The 13,870-nt window shown below is 40.7% G+C and overlaps 1 protein-coding gene across 5 annotated transcripts in view; it reads right to left on the minus strand.

Moving 5' to 3' along the window:
• Positions 1-13,870, minus strand: part of tns2a (tensin 2a) — a 62,339-nt gene that overhangs the window by 30,546 nt on the left and 17,923 nt on the right. The window lies entirely within an intron of this gene.

Raw genomic sequence — 13,870 nt, forward strand, 5'->3', positions numbered from 1 at the left:
ATGTGTGTGTTTTTGTACATCCAAATGAGTAACTGAGTACACATAAATGCCTTATTTATATATCGAAGCATTACATGATAAAACACTTGAAAGACATTTTTTAAACTACAGAAGAAGGTTCAAATTTATATCTCTGAATTTAAGATTATTTTCCCTTTTCACCTTCAGTGTCTCGCTTTAAAATATTGTATGATATACTTATGATACTTAAGTTTAACCTCTGTTGATGTCTTTCATGCTTGATGCCTTTGTTTACATCTGTTAATCCATAAAAACAAACATTGACAGGGGGATTTTTACTGTCCCCTTCTGTCAAATAATTTTCTTGCATTTAATTTGCTTTGACACTACTTCTCTACTTTACCTTTATTGTTATTTGCCATTAGATTGCTGTGCCTTTTAATATGTTAGGCTAAAGTTTATAGAGCAATATTATTTACCTTTATTTAACGAGGATATGACGACTATGTTAAGGATACTTTAAAGGACTTGTATAAAGCAACTATTAGAGTAAATATGCCAAATATTTCAGAAATGGTGTTGCTGTGCAGTGCCTCCATTTGAAAACCAAACACACCCGTCTCCTCTCAGGTGGGCACCGCCGCAGCAGTGACCCTCGCTGACCCTCCCCATGCATATCTGCACCTCTAAACCGTTCCCCGTCCTGCTCCTCTTCACTGGACTATAGCTCCTCTGCTCTTCTACTCGCTCTTTGATCCATCAAAGCTCATGCAGGAGCGCGGCTAATGGACCCAGCTCTCAACTCTCAACGCATGGCTTAAGAGCAGGGGCAAACTCATGAGCTAGCCTCTGTGGTATGTTATTACTGTGAGAACGGCCCCCCGTGTAAGAGCACACATGTGGAGAAGTGAATTAGCAAATGTGGCAATGAGAAAGGTTAAGCAAGAGCTCTTAGAATGTCACGTTTTGTGGAGGTGGTGGAGGTGGGCGGTACATCGATTGTGTTTTGATGGGATGCAAAACTTAAATGTTGAGTATATTGTCTGAGAAAACTGAGAGTAATCAAGTAATTTCCTTTTGTGCAATGTCCTTTGAGGATCAATAAAGTTTGTCTAAGTCTACATCTAAAAAGAGTTGATTAAAATGAAAAAGAACAGAAACTTGTAATCTTCCAAAAAAGGATAATAGATGTTTTTAGACAGAGTAATGCACTTTTTGTGGGACGCTTGAACCTCGATTGAGACATTTATATTAGAGATCAACTAATACAGGTTTTACTGATGATCGATAAGCTCTGCTGTTATTTTTGAACAGATTTGTAGAGCCTGATTTTGATCATTTCTGCCAACTAATTACTACCAACTAATCCACAAACCTGTTGGGTTAGGTTTGGATTGGATAAGAGTATGCCAGCAATTTTTATTTTTATTATTTTATCTTTATTTTTATTTTCTTCCCTCCATTCCCAATTAAGATATGAGAGGACCTGTTTACAGGAGTTTTGTTAATAAGAGTTTTTGTTTTTGTTCATAAGAGTTCTCCTATTAAGACTGTTTTTTAAACTTCCAATAAGTTATCTGTCCTTTTCCTCTGTATCTACTGCGTTGTAACACCAAAATTTCCCCATGTGTGGACACTAAAGGCGTATCTTATCTTATCTTAGTCATGTTATGTGCAGCATCCTCTTCACACACAAAGCCTTATGCAAATTCATAAGGCAGCAGCTCCAACAAAATAGCCGAGTCTATCTCTGTCTCTAATCTCTAATTTATAGCACGTTTCTGTAGGGCCTGCAATAATCCGATCTGATTATTATCAAGTTGCAGAACGTTTGATCATTTTAGCAGGCCTAAACTAGTAATTTATTGGTAATATCATTGTTTCTGTTGTGCTCCTCTGTCAGTATTGCAAAATCTGAAGTTACATAAATCCTGCAATGAGCATCAAGTATGAACACAGCAATCATCTGATCTACCCTCATAGATAGGATGAGGTCAGAGACAGAAACCCAACCATCTCCTTTTCCACGGGTCAGCCCTGGGCTATCGTTCCTCTCTGACTCTCTGAGGAGCATGAAGAGGCCGCACTGATGAAAGCTGCAGCTCATCAAGACTCTTCAGGCTCATTAGACCGCGGTAAACCAGGCGGAAACAACGCGATACACGTGCCAACAGTGGACCGTCACGCAGAGGTCCAGGCCAGTAGCAGGACTGATGCAACAGGTGGACAACAAACACAACGCCATAACAACCAGAAGAGGCCCCACCACAGGATGTATGTGGGATGTGTTTTCTTTGAAGAGAATGGTAGAAAAGCTCCATACAGGAATGGGTGATAATGGGTGACAAAAATGACTGTCTTGATAACTACAATATGTCAATCAGTTAAAACATGTCTTTAAACTGTAAACTAACTCTAATCACTTTATAGCTTTATTTGAAACATTTGCATTTTTTCTTTTTAAATGTTTTACAATAAACAATAGACTCAATATTCTAATTTTGGACAACTGCACTAACAATATTATCAACATTTTGAAATTTATATTATATATTTACGTTTTTGACCAATCACATGCTTCAACTACAGGGGTGCGGTCCCTCAAAACATTAACGCTGTAACAAGTGCAGCTTCTCTGGCTCCAACTGCTCCCACTAGTAAAAGCAATTACACAAACGGAAGAATAACACATTGCGATAATTACAATGCGAAAATAATTAAATGGGAAGGCCAAGAGAAAAATGTGAACTCCAAAACTCAGAGGGCGTTTACTGTACATCAAGCCTCAAGACACATGTCAGCTGCATTACCCAGAGTAGCCCGGAACATTCCAGTGTAAGCAGTGACTTCAATGTTGATGCTTTACACCTGCGTTCAAGAGACGGAGGGGCCCCAGACAGGAAGTACCATGGGGCCCTCAGACCAAAGGAACAAGGCGTAATAATGACAAGGCTCTGTACATTTTTACCATTGAAATGAATGCTAATCAGCTGAAATGTTATCAAAGCAAGCACCATGTAAAGGAAAAGTTGTTGCATTGTGCATAACTGACTAACCAAACTCAATACTTTTACTCCAATGCACTACAGCCCCCAGTGACGGTCTCCACATCAATGTCCCTAAAGTACTAAAGTACTGTAAGTAAAACCAACAGACTGTATGGCTTAAACAGTATATGTTCTTTCCCATCACATCAACGCATCTCAAAATAGAACCAACGGACCAAAAAAACCACACTGACAAACACTCTTTTCCCACACTTCCAGCAGCAGACACATGCCGGAAATCAAGTGCTCGACTGCTCTGTCAAAACATCTGTGAGGAGTCTAGGGAGTGACCGGGCGGGCTGCGATTCCCTGTTATGGAGCTGCGCGTCAACAAGAACTCACCAAAAAGTCTATACTGGTATCGCTATGGACGAGCCTTTTGAATGTAACGTGTCCAACCTCTTCCCAGGACATGCCAAAAATACATGCGGGTGAATAAACAAAACGACAGACATGGGCAGGGTAAAGCTGGAGCAACAATAGAACTCCTTACAGATCCAGAATGATCTATCACATACAGTATAAAAGACATTTGTCATCATGAGCAACACGTTTTATTGTGTATTAAACATATCTTCCTTACACATTGTGCGTTGTTAACCAAATGGGTGTATCGTTTGGGTTTTGCTGGCTTGACTACAGGGAATAAATCAGAGCAAAATAAACTATATTGGGAGAGAGAGAAGCAAGAATGAATCACTGCTGCAAAAAATAAAGTGCGCATGATTAATTTGAGCTAATAACTTTGAGAGCCTTGGTTTGACTGTGACTAAATGTCTGATCTAATGGAGTCTGTTCCTGTTTAACTGTATACAACCACCTCTAACCCATCGGCAAATTACTGAGGCCGCTGTCCGACCACACAAACCGCAGACAGGAGCTGGCCCGGTCACAGCCGAAAACTTAACACGTGACTGTAGATTACACCAGGAGAGGGATACACTAATGATTTGTTCTTGCATTTTATCTTTGTTTATAACTTAACTTTAACTTCATTGTGCACCGAAGTGGAAATTTGTCGTTGGTTCACCATTACATCGACACGACATTCAATCCATCAAACTTTACTCGATAAAAGAGTATTGAATTTCAACAATGCTAATTTAACACTTATCTTTTCATACTAAAACAGACTAGACCATGACTAAACCATATCCACATCACGACTAAAATGGGTTCAATTTAGGGTAAAATAAGTGTGAACGCACCCTTTAAGTCACACTCTTTAGTGCACACAGACAATTTTGAGTCACCAATTCACCACATGCATCCGCAAAACACGAAAAGGTGCATTAAGCAACGGAATAAAACAGCACTTAAAAAAGACATCAACTTAAGAGTGATTGACAACTTTGCAACAATTGTATCTCGACTTTCAGGAAAACACTGAGGAGGAAGTATGTCAGGGCCAGCCGAACAAGGAAATTACTACGTCATAGCATTTTCCGTCAAAATGTCAACAAATACAAACATTACAATAATATTTAATCAGAACTGCAAGAAAACGATTGAAATCTTTACTAATCGGTTTTGATAAGACGCAAAGTGAATTCGGAAGCCCTGGTCTGACGAAAGGCCCTGATGAAAGGCTGTGTTTTGGGAGGGGTAATGCTGGGCTTCCTCTGCTCCCGCATCCTCCGCTGTGTCAGTAAGTGCCTCCACCTTCTCTCCACAGGACCAGCCCGCAGCTCACGGCCTGGTCCTGGTCCGAGAGCCTCCACGGACATGTTCGGTGGATAAGGGCTCTGACGGCAGGGTTCCTGTGGACACCAGGGGGATGTGGGGGATGTAGTTGCTCTGATATTTCCGACACGCACCATCTGTAGAAGGACTTATCTTCTGCAGTGGTTTGGATCATGAACCGGTGCTCTGCTACGTTGTATTGCCTGCTCTGTTTTGTGAATAGATGTCTTGACATATAAATGGAGATTTCGCAGAGCTTAACCTAAGTATATTTAAAATGATGCTGCAGAAAGTGGCTGGGATTTGCAGAGGTGCTCCACATCTTTATTTCTAAACCATTTATTAAGTATTTGATGAAATAATTTACAATTTTGGAGTGTTCTCCTTAGCAACTTCTGAACCAGGTGAGAAAGCAAAACTAGTCTCAGCCAAAGAAACTAATATTTATCCATCTATCTATCCATCCATTTACTTTTTTATTTATTTATTTATTCATTCATTTATTTTATACAGGGACAGTGCATATTAATAAATGTCTGTAAATATGCCAAAATATGCTTTATCACTCTCTGTTTGTTTATTTTGGGTTGTAATCTACAAAAAGACCAGAAAAAAAGAAAAAGAAAAAAGGTGTGCCACAAATAAGTTGAAGTTGGAAAACTTTGAATACCAACCAATAATAATAATAATGCTAAGATGCCTTGACACAAGTTTGCAGAAAACCCCAAAACACTGAATTTGACCTTTACAATTCCTCTGTTCCATTGTTCATCTATTTAGCCAGACCTTACAAACTTGCCCCACACTTTTCACAGTGGATTTCTCACCCTATAAAGTTCAATCTTCAGCAACTCAACATTCAAATGAAACAGGGGAGCGATGCAGGGCCCCGTTTCGCGTGAGGGGGTCCCAGCGGAAATACCTCTTCTGTCTAATTACTGCACCAGACAGGTCCGCTCGTCATGGGCTGCGCTCCACTCATCGTAATCATATATTTAATCCTCCTCCCTCTGTCCCACTGCTCCCTGGAGACTGCACAAATTCCACTGGAGATAAAGCAAACTGTTCTATTAGAGGAGAACATGCTGTAACTGGACTATTCTGGGAGCGTGTTTGTTTGTATAGGGAGTTTGTGTTGCTGGAAGTTGTTAAGAATGATAAGGATGACAGTGGAGAACAGGTACAAACAAAATCACAACAGTTTAACTCAGTAAAAACATATTTAAAAATGTGAAAAATATAATATATTCTTTTTCCAGTACTTGGAAACCGTTTATGCATCCACACTAGGGATGTCAAGATTATTATTTGTGATTATTCCGGTCACAATATAATGGTTCAAACTAAAACATCATAATCAGAAACTACTATCGATCTACAGTCCAAAAAATACACAAAACTGTAAATGTTTTTGTGACATTTCATAAAGCTTGTCACAAACTTTAGTCACGTTTTCAGTAATTGTGAATAATCGTTAAATTGTGTTGTTTAATCTCTCAAAAATAATCAGAACACAAACATTTGTCATCCCTAAACCACAATATACTTATTTAACTTTTATAATTCTCAATTTGTGATGGGGGACCACTGGTGAGGCATGTTCAGTTTCCTTGGAACTGAGAGGTTTTAGTTCAGTCTCAGTTTTGTTCCTTTATCTAGTTTTCTTCCTGTTAGAGATGTTACAGTCTGGACATAGTTTAGATGTAATAAACACCAGATTTTGTCCTTTCTTATCAATCTATATCTCTACGGTTTATCAATGCATCCTTCATTACCTTGACTCAAAGTTTTACTGGACATGACTTCTACTTTCATGATAGGGAAAAATAATTGGTTAACATTTTGTAGACGAACGGGGTGATTTTTATCCAAATGTTGAATGTTCTCTTTAACTCTCGCCATTGTTTTGCTTTTCCCCCCAATATTACAGCCAAAACACCCGCAATCACATTCGCTTCCTTTACTTCAAACTGCGTCCGCACAAAGCTGGGTTTTTTCCAAAGTACCGGCGCAGACAGGAAACTGGTTTACGATGATTTGTCACTGGTTTACGGTAAAGCTCGCGGTGACACAAACAGTCAGATTGGAACAGGATGGCGGACACATGACATGCTCCAGATGTGGTAAACACGTGTGTAAATATACACGCATGTTCGGGCCTGATCTGGGAGGGATAATGGCTGCCAAATGTGACCAAGGTGCCAGCGAGAGGACACCTTGAACTCCGGACCGAGTAATAACAGCTTATCAGACGAAAACATGTGACGACAATTATTTGCGGGAACAACGCCTGCTCAAATATCTCAGCGAAATTTTCATGTTCTGTTGTGAGGTGAAAGATGAAAGAAAAGAAGGTTAAGACATTTTGTAAAGGTGGACGGTTGGAGGGTGCTCAGAAATGCCTTTAAACATACTATGGAACATTCCAGACAATAGTTACATAGTGCGTCTTTAACATTACACACTATATTTGTCAACTTGATACATGTGAAATAGCTCTAAAGGTGCAAGGTTCAGCCAGAAAAAAAATTGAATGTTTGGCTTATATACATTTTTAAATAAGGACAGTAGTAAACAGAGATTCCTGATAGAGATTTGATGAAAAACCTGCATAGAATATGACTTTTTTATCATCTTCCTCATCAAAGACCTTCAACTCTGACGATAGTTTTAACAAGCAGACACCCAAAACACAGCACCAACATCAGCAAATTCTAATGAATCAAACTAAACAATAAATTTTTTATAGATTTTTGTATTGTTTTAAACTCATGTCATGCAATTTATTGTTATTTCTTTGGCTTTGTATTATTTTACTACGTTAAAATTGTATGTGTTTATTGTAATATATGGCTTGGATTAGTTTATTGTTACTTATTATTATTACTTTTAGCAGATTTGCTGATTTTAGTAGTAGTGTCTGTTTGTTGTCTTCAACCAACTGTTTGCAGCATTTTGGGAACAGTCCCGGGGAACAGTCTTGTTTATAAAATGTGGTTACATAAATAAAGTGGATGGATGTATTCAAAACGTCTCAGATTTTTTTATGAAAAGGCCATGATTCTTTTGCCATCTTGAGGACATAGTTTGATAAATGTGTGATGACCAGGCCTCCACGCCCGGCTCTTATCTGCCCTCTGCTTCCTGTAGCTCCATCACTATCAACATCACAAACTTAATGTACGACATCCGCCTGTTTGTGTTCCAGGATTCACGACAGAAAAAAGCGTCAGTAGCCGCAAATGAAGCTGAACTAGTCGTATCTGCATATTTTGGACCATGTTTGGGTATTTGCGGCCTCAGAGTTATGCTGAACTGAGAGTCAAGCGCAAAGTTCAATCTGTTTGGGAAAATAAACAAAGAATATAGCCGCAAGCGGCAATGATCGGCCCTCGCCACGCCGCCGCCACACCGCCGCCACGCCGCAAGAGGAGGGGGCGCTAACGTGCCCCAATTGTCCTTTTATTACGCCTACTGCTGAATCTGTGACGCTGTCACATCTTCTCCCCTTTGTTTTACCATCAAAAAGCTATTTTATTTTGAATTCTTGGCAAAATGTGCGGCTTCGCCGCACAGACACCGTGACTCTTTGAATGAAAATGTGGATAACTTTTGATGGTCCTGAAGATGAGTCTCACCAAATTTCAGGTTAATATGTCTAACGCCCTGGGAGGAGTTTGTGAAAGTCTAAAGTGTAAACATGTTCTGGCGATTTCCCCATTGGAATAACATGAAAGGTTTCGATCATCGTTACGGCAACGCCATAACAATTATGACATGGGTCTCATTGACTTTTTTGATGGGGATGCCAAAATTGAGTTGTGTGTCAAATTTCATATAATTTCGCAAAACTAAACATTTAACCTCCATATAAAAGCTGTAGGGGGCGCTGTGGCGCCAAATGAATTTATTTCACTTCAAGTAGGTTTAGGGCAAAGAGTTTAACAACTGATTCTAATTTGACGCAATTCGGACTTTATCTGCGCAAACGGCAGAAATTTTAAATATGGGAGATTTCTGAAATTCTAGCTACAGTTTGCGGCTTCGCCGCACCGAGACCGTGAGAGGTATCAATGTAATTTGGATAACTTTTGATGTCCCACTCCTCAGTAGCATTTTCACCAAATTTCAGCTTTTTAGGGCCAACGCCCTGGGAGGAGTTCGTAAAAGTACGACGTTTGGAAAAACTCCGAAGTCATGTTTAGCCATTTTTGAAGCAATATGGCCGACATTTGGTTCGGGGGACGGCGTTGCCGTAATAATATTTTTTACTTCTCTTGTCACCATCTACCTCTGCGCCAAATTTCATGATTCTACGATCAGATTTTTTTTGGGTCATTTCCCATCTCTCAATGCATTTTTGGTACATTTGGTGGCGCTGACGCGCCAATTTTTTTTATTTTAGAAAAGGGAAATAGCCAGAATGTAGAGAGGCACGATTTTTAGAGGTGTGCAAATTTTTGTGACTTTTCGTCAATGTTCACTGGGTGAAAAATAGGGGGGTTGGTCCCGAGAAGAAGAAGAAGAAAGAAAGAAAGAATATTAAAGCCGCAAGCGGCATCCAACGGCCCTCGCGGGCCGCCGGCCTTCCGACTCTGCGCTTTCGACTTGATAAAGATGGCGCCCTTATTGTGTTGAATTAAAAAAGAACTTGACAGACGGGGACAGATTGGACATGGCCAATCCAGTGCAAATCAACACAAGTGTCAGTCAAATTTGCTGCGCCGCCGCACAGAGACCTTAGCACTTGGAATAAAAATATGGATAACTTTTGATGCCGCGCTTGTGTAGATGATATTTCCCAAAGTAAAGCTTGATCGAGCTATTGCCCACGGAGGAGTTTGTTAAAGTGTGAAGCGTAAATGTGAACATTTGAAGGATTTGGCGTTTTTCCCATTTGTGACAGTATATTTGCAGCTCCACGGCACAGAGACCGTACCACTTAAAATCAAAATATGGATAACTTTTGATGCCCCGTTTGTGTAGATGATTTTCCCCAAATATGAGCTTGATCGGGCAATCGCCCTAGGAGGAGTTTGTTAAAGTGTGAAGCGTAAAAATGTGGTCATTTTAGAGATTTCGCTGTTTTCCCATTTCTGACATATATTTGCGGGTCCGCCACACAGAGACCGTAGCACTTAGAATCAAAATATGGATAAGTTTTGATGCCCCGCTTGTGTAGATGATATTCTCCAAATATGAACTTGATCGGACAATCACCCTAGGAGGAGTTCATTAAAGTGTGAAGCGTAAAAATGTGGTGATTTGAGCGATTCTACGATTTTCCCATAAGGATAACATGGGATGTTTCTGTCAACGCTACGGTTACGCCGTACAAAATATGACTTTGGCTCTCATACCTTTATGATCAGGATGGCAAATTAGAATTTTGTTCAAAATATCATGTCATTTGGAAAAACTCTATTGTTTATAGACCACTCTGAAGGCCAAATAGTCAGAATTCTGGGAAACGTTTGCGGCTCCGTCGCACAGAGACCGTAAAAGTTATCCTTAAAATTTGGATAACTTTAGATGCCCCACTTGTCTAGAGGACGTACACCAATTTTGAGGTTGGTGGGCAAAACGCACTAGGAGGACTTCGTTAAAGTGTAAAACATAAAAATGTGGTAATTTGAGAGATTTTGTGGTTTTCCCATAGGGATAACATGGGAGGTTTCTGTCATCGCTACGACTACGCCGTAAAAAATTAGGCATTTTTGTGATTGGCTTTTGTGATTGGGACGGCAAAGTAGAATTTTGGGTAAAGTTTAGACAATTTTGGTAAAACTAATTTTTGACCTTCAATGTTAATTTAAAGGTCACTCTGTAGGGGGCGCTATCGCGCCCATTTCAATTTTGTCAGCCTAAACTGGTCCAAACTAGAAAGTTTAACAACTGATTCAAATTTGGTCCTAATCGGACTGGTTTTGATCAAATGGGAACAATTTTTAGATCTGCAATATTCCAAAATAAGTTGTCCAACTTTGCGGCTGCGCCGCACACAGACCGTAAAAGGTATCTCAAAAAATTGGATAACTTTAGATGTCCCACTTGTCCAGAGGACGTACGCCGATTTTGAAGTCGGTGGGCAAAACAACCTAGGAGGAGTTCGTCAAAGTTTGACGTAAACAAAATGGCTAACTCAGCTTGTTTTCATTTTCAAAGGAAGATGGCGGCCATAGGGTAAGTCTGGGGGCGTGGCCACAATAATATTTTTTTTTTGTCCTCACGAGAGGAATGCGTGTCCCGAATTTCGTAGCTTTACGACAAAGTTGACCTCGGGGCGTCTCCCATAGGCGCAATGTATTTTGACTTTTGTCGGTGGCGCTGTCGCGCCATTTTTTAACGAAAAAAAAAATGGCCCAGAAAAAAATCTAATTTTTCGCCGATTCTGAATTTTGGGCAAAGTTTGGTGAGTTTTTGAGCATGTTCAGGGGGTCAAATTAGAGCTCAAAAAGCAGAAGAACAAGAAAAATAAAAATAATATTTTTAGCAAAAACAATATAGCCGTTTCCACTATAACAACAAATTATACATCGTTTGAAAGCTCTAAGCCTTCCCGATGCCGCCATGGGGTGGAATCATCATTACGAGCGCTTACGCGCTCGTCACTCCCTATTCCGTCGGGATGCCCCGCCCACTCCCCATGGACTTCCATTGATTTGAGCAGATACAAGCATGGCCCATGCCTGCGGCATGGACTCTCGCGTACGGGACGATGCCAGGAGGGTTTTTGGAGGAATGCAGCGCTTCGCGCTGCTGTTGTCAACAATGAGTGAATGGGCTATGCCCATTCACTCATTGTTGACTTTTTCTGTCATAGCAGGAGTAAGTATGCATGATCCATGCCTTCGGCATGGGCTAGTTCACTGTACTTGCCAGGGGCGACGGGGTACCAAACATGTGGGCTGCGCCCGCATGTATGGTCAGACAGTTGCAACGCTGCCTTCGGCAGCGTTGCGGGAGCAATAGGCCCTCCGCCCTGCTGGGGCTCGGGCCTAAATATTCCGATGCGAAAACAATGTTTCCCATTTTTCAAATATCATAAACTATACATTTTCGGAAAGCGCTCGCGCTTTCCTACCTCATGGTGTGGGTCCCTGGTCACTGACGGGTACTTTCGATAATTTTGAGTGGGCTCCGCCCACTTTGTGTTTTTGGCCCTCTATACAGTAATAATGTTCAATTTTTGCATTACATGCTTATATGCATGGAACATGCAAGAGATGGGGAACGTATTCGTGAGCTACTTAGCGCAAATGAGTGCTTTATATGGGGATGACGACCGCGAAGCGGTCGTCATCCCAATGTAAAGTGCTCGTTTAGTGCGAACTTTTGCACGGGCTTCGCCCGTTCACAATGGTAATGTTCCATTTTCCTACAACTAATTAGTATGCACGGGGCGTGCATGAGTGGAGGAGTGCGTTAGTGAGTGTTTGGAAGTGGGCGAGCGCTTCGCGCTCGATTTCGTGCGCACTACGTGCGCACTTTCGCAGCCGTGCTTCGCACGGCCTTACGAGATTAATAGGCCTCTCGCCAGCTTGTGGCGCTCGGGCCTAATAAGATCAAAACCACGACCACTGAGTCCACGACGGTTTGGATTTTCCTCTGACTATTCCAAATCCCCCAAAAAATTATAACATGTGTTTACTTAGTGGCTGTTTCACGAACCACTTTTTGACGGATTTCCTCAAACGAGATGCTAATGACAAATACTGGTCAATAGTGCAATAATAAACCACATGAACACATTTGGTCCCTTAAGAGGACTAGAAGTAACATTAACCCACTGATTGTTTTGCTGTTTAATGCTTAAACCCCTTATCAGAGCCATATACTAATATACAAACCTTGCACTTTGATATGAAAGCATTTTGGATAATGTGCCAATGAGTTTTTATTTAATTGAAAAAAAATGTCCTATTTGCTCCAAAGGTGTCTTAAACTTATGTTCCGTGCTAATACTTGCATCCTAATACATTGGTTCTAAAAAATTGAACACCTCCGAGTACCACATTTAAACAAGCTCTAAACCAGGTCTAAAACAGTACAATCTTGGTCTGAAAAGCTCAAATAGGTTTAAAATAGGACTACATAATTGCTCTACTAGTTCTAAACAATGACACACACGAAAGAAGACAAATGTGGCTGCAAATTGACAATTCCAAAAACTTGAGCTACAGAGGTGCTGAAGGACTCCGCATGTACCACAGTTTGAGAACCACCGTTCCAGTAAATTCAAATGCATCAGCAATCATAAATAGGCCTAGTTGGGGGCTAAAAATTAAAAGCTAAAATGCAGAATGTTCTCTATATAAGTTTTACTTTTCTGTGTTTGGCTCCCATAAAAGTATATATATATTTTTCATCATTAATCTTGTTTGTCCCCATTGGACAACAAGTTGCCTCAAATTGGATGCAGCAAATTCTTACATGTCAGCTTGTTTTCCTCAAATAACAACAGTAACGAAATCCTTCTCAGAGAATCCTTTTCCTGGATGCCTCTTGAGGTCTTCCTTCATGCAGTGATGAGCGGATCCGCCAGGCCACATGTCTGCTCCCTCAGGCTTGTCCTCAGATCTGCTGCTGCTGACTCAGAGTGCCCACGGCTGGCCCTGTGCCTCTCCATCTCTCTGTGCATTCATCGCCCCATTCTGTATCAATGCGCCTTTGAGAGCAGAGGGCAGAGAGGCAGCAGGCCGCATTCCACTGGGGGATACTGACACTGACTAACCCACACTGCAGCGCATACACCTCATTCACCTCTCATTAAAGGGAAACAACATCATGCTGTCAAGGAGCAGACAATCAAATCAATCCAGGGTTAGTAAAAGCAGTAGTAGAAGTAGTAGTAGTAGTAGTAGTAGTAGTAGTAGTAGTAGTAGTAGTAGTAGTAGTAGTAGTAAAAGTAATAGTTTCCCAGGACATGACTTGTAGAGAAGGATTAGCAGGTCAGTGTTTGTGCTTAACCCAGATTTGGTAAAGGTCACTAAGGAAATGCCTTGACTTAACCTGGATTCAGGTGGATAGCCTACTTTTGTTTACATTTTTACATTAGCGCCTGATAGAACCAGCAGTATCAAATGAGCATAATCCTTTATCATGTATAAGATGGTGTACATGGCTTTGAAAAATAAGCTAAAAAGAGTGGCCTATTTCATTTAATCATGTTTTTCAAA

This window comes from Eucyclogobius newberryi, unplaced genomic scaffold (assembly GCF_026437365.1).
Source record: "Eucyclogobius newberryi isolate DKJ021-1_F unplaced genomic scaffold, fEucNew1.0.hap1 SCAF_17, whole genome shotgun sequence".
Classification (NCBI taxonomy): Eukaryota; Metazoa; Chordata; class Actinopteri; order Gobiiformes; family Gobiidae; genus Eucyclogobius; species Eucyclogobius newberryi.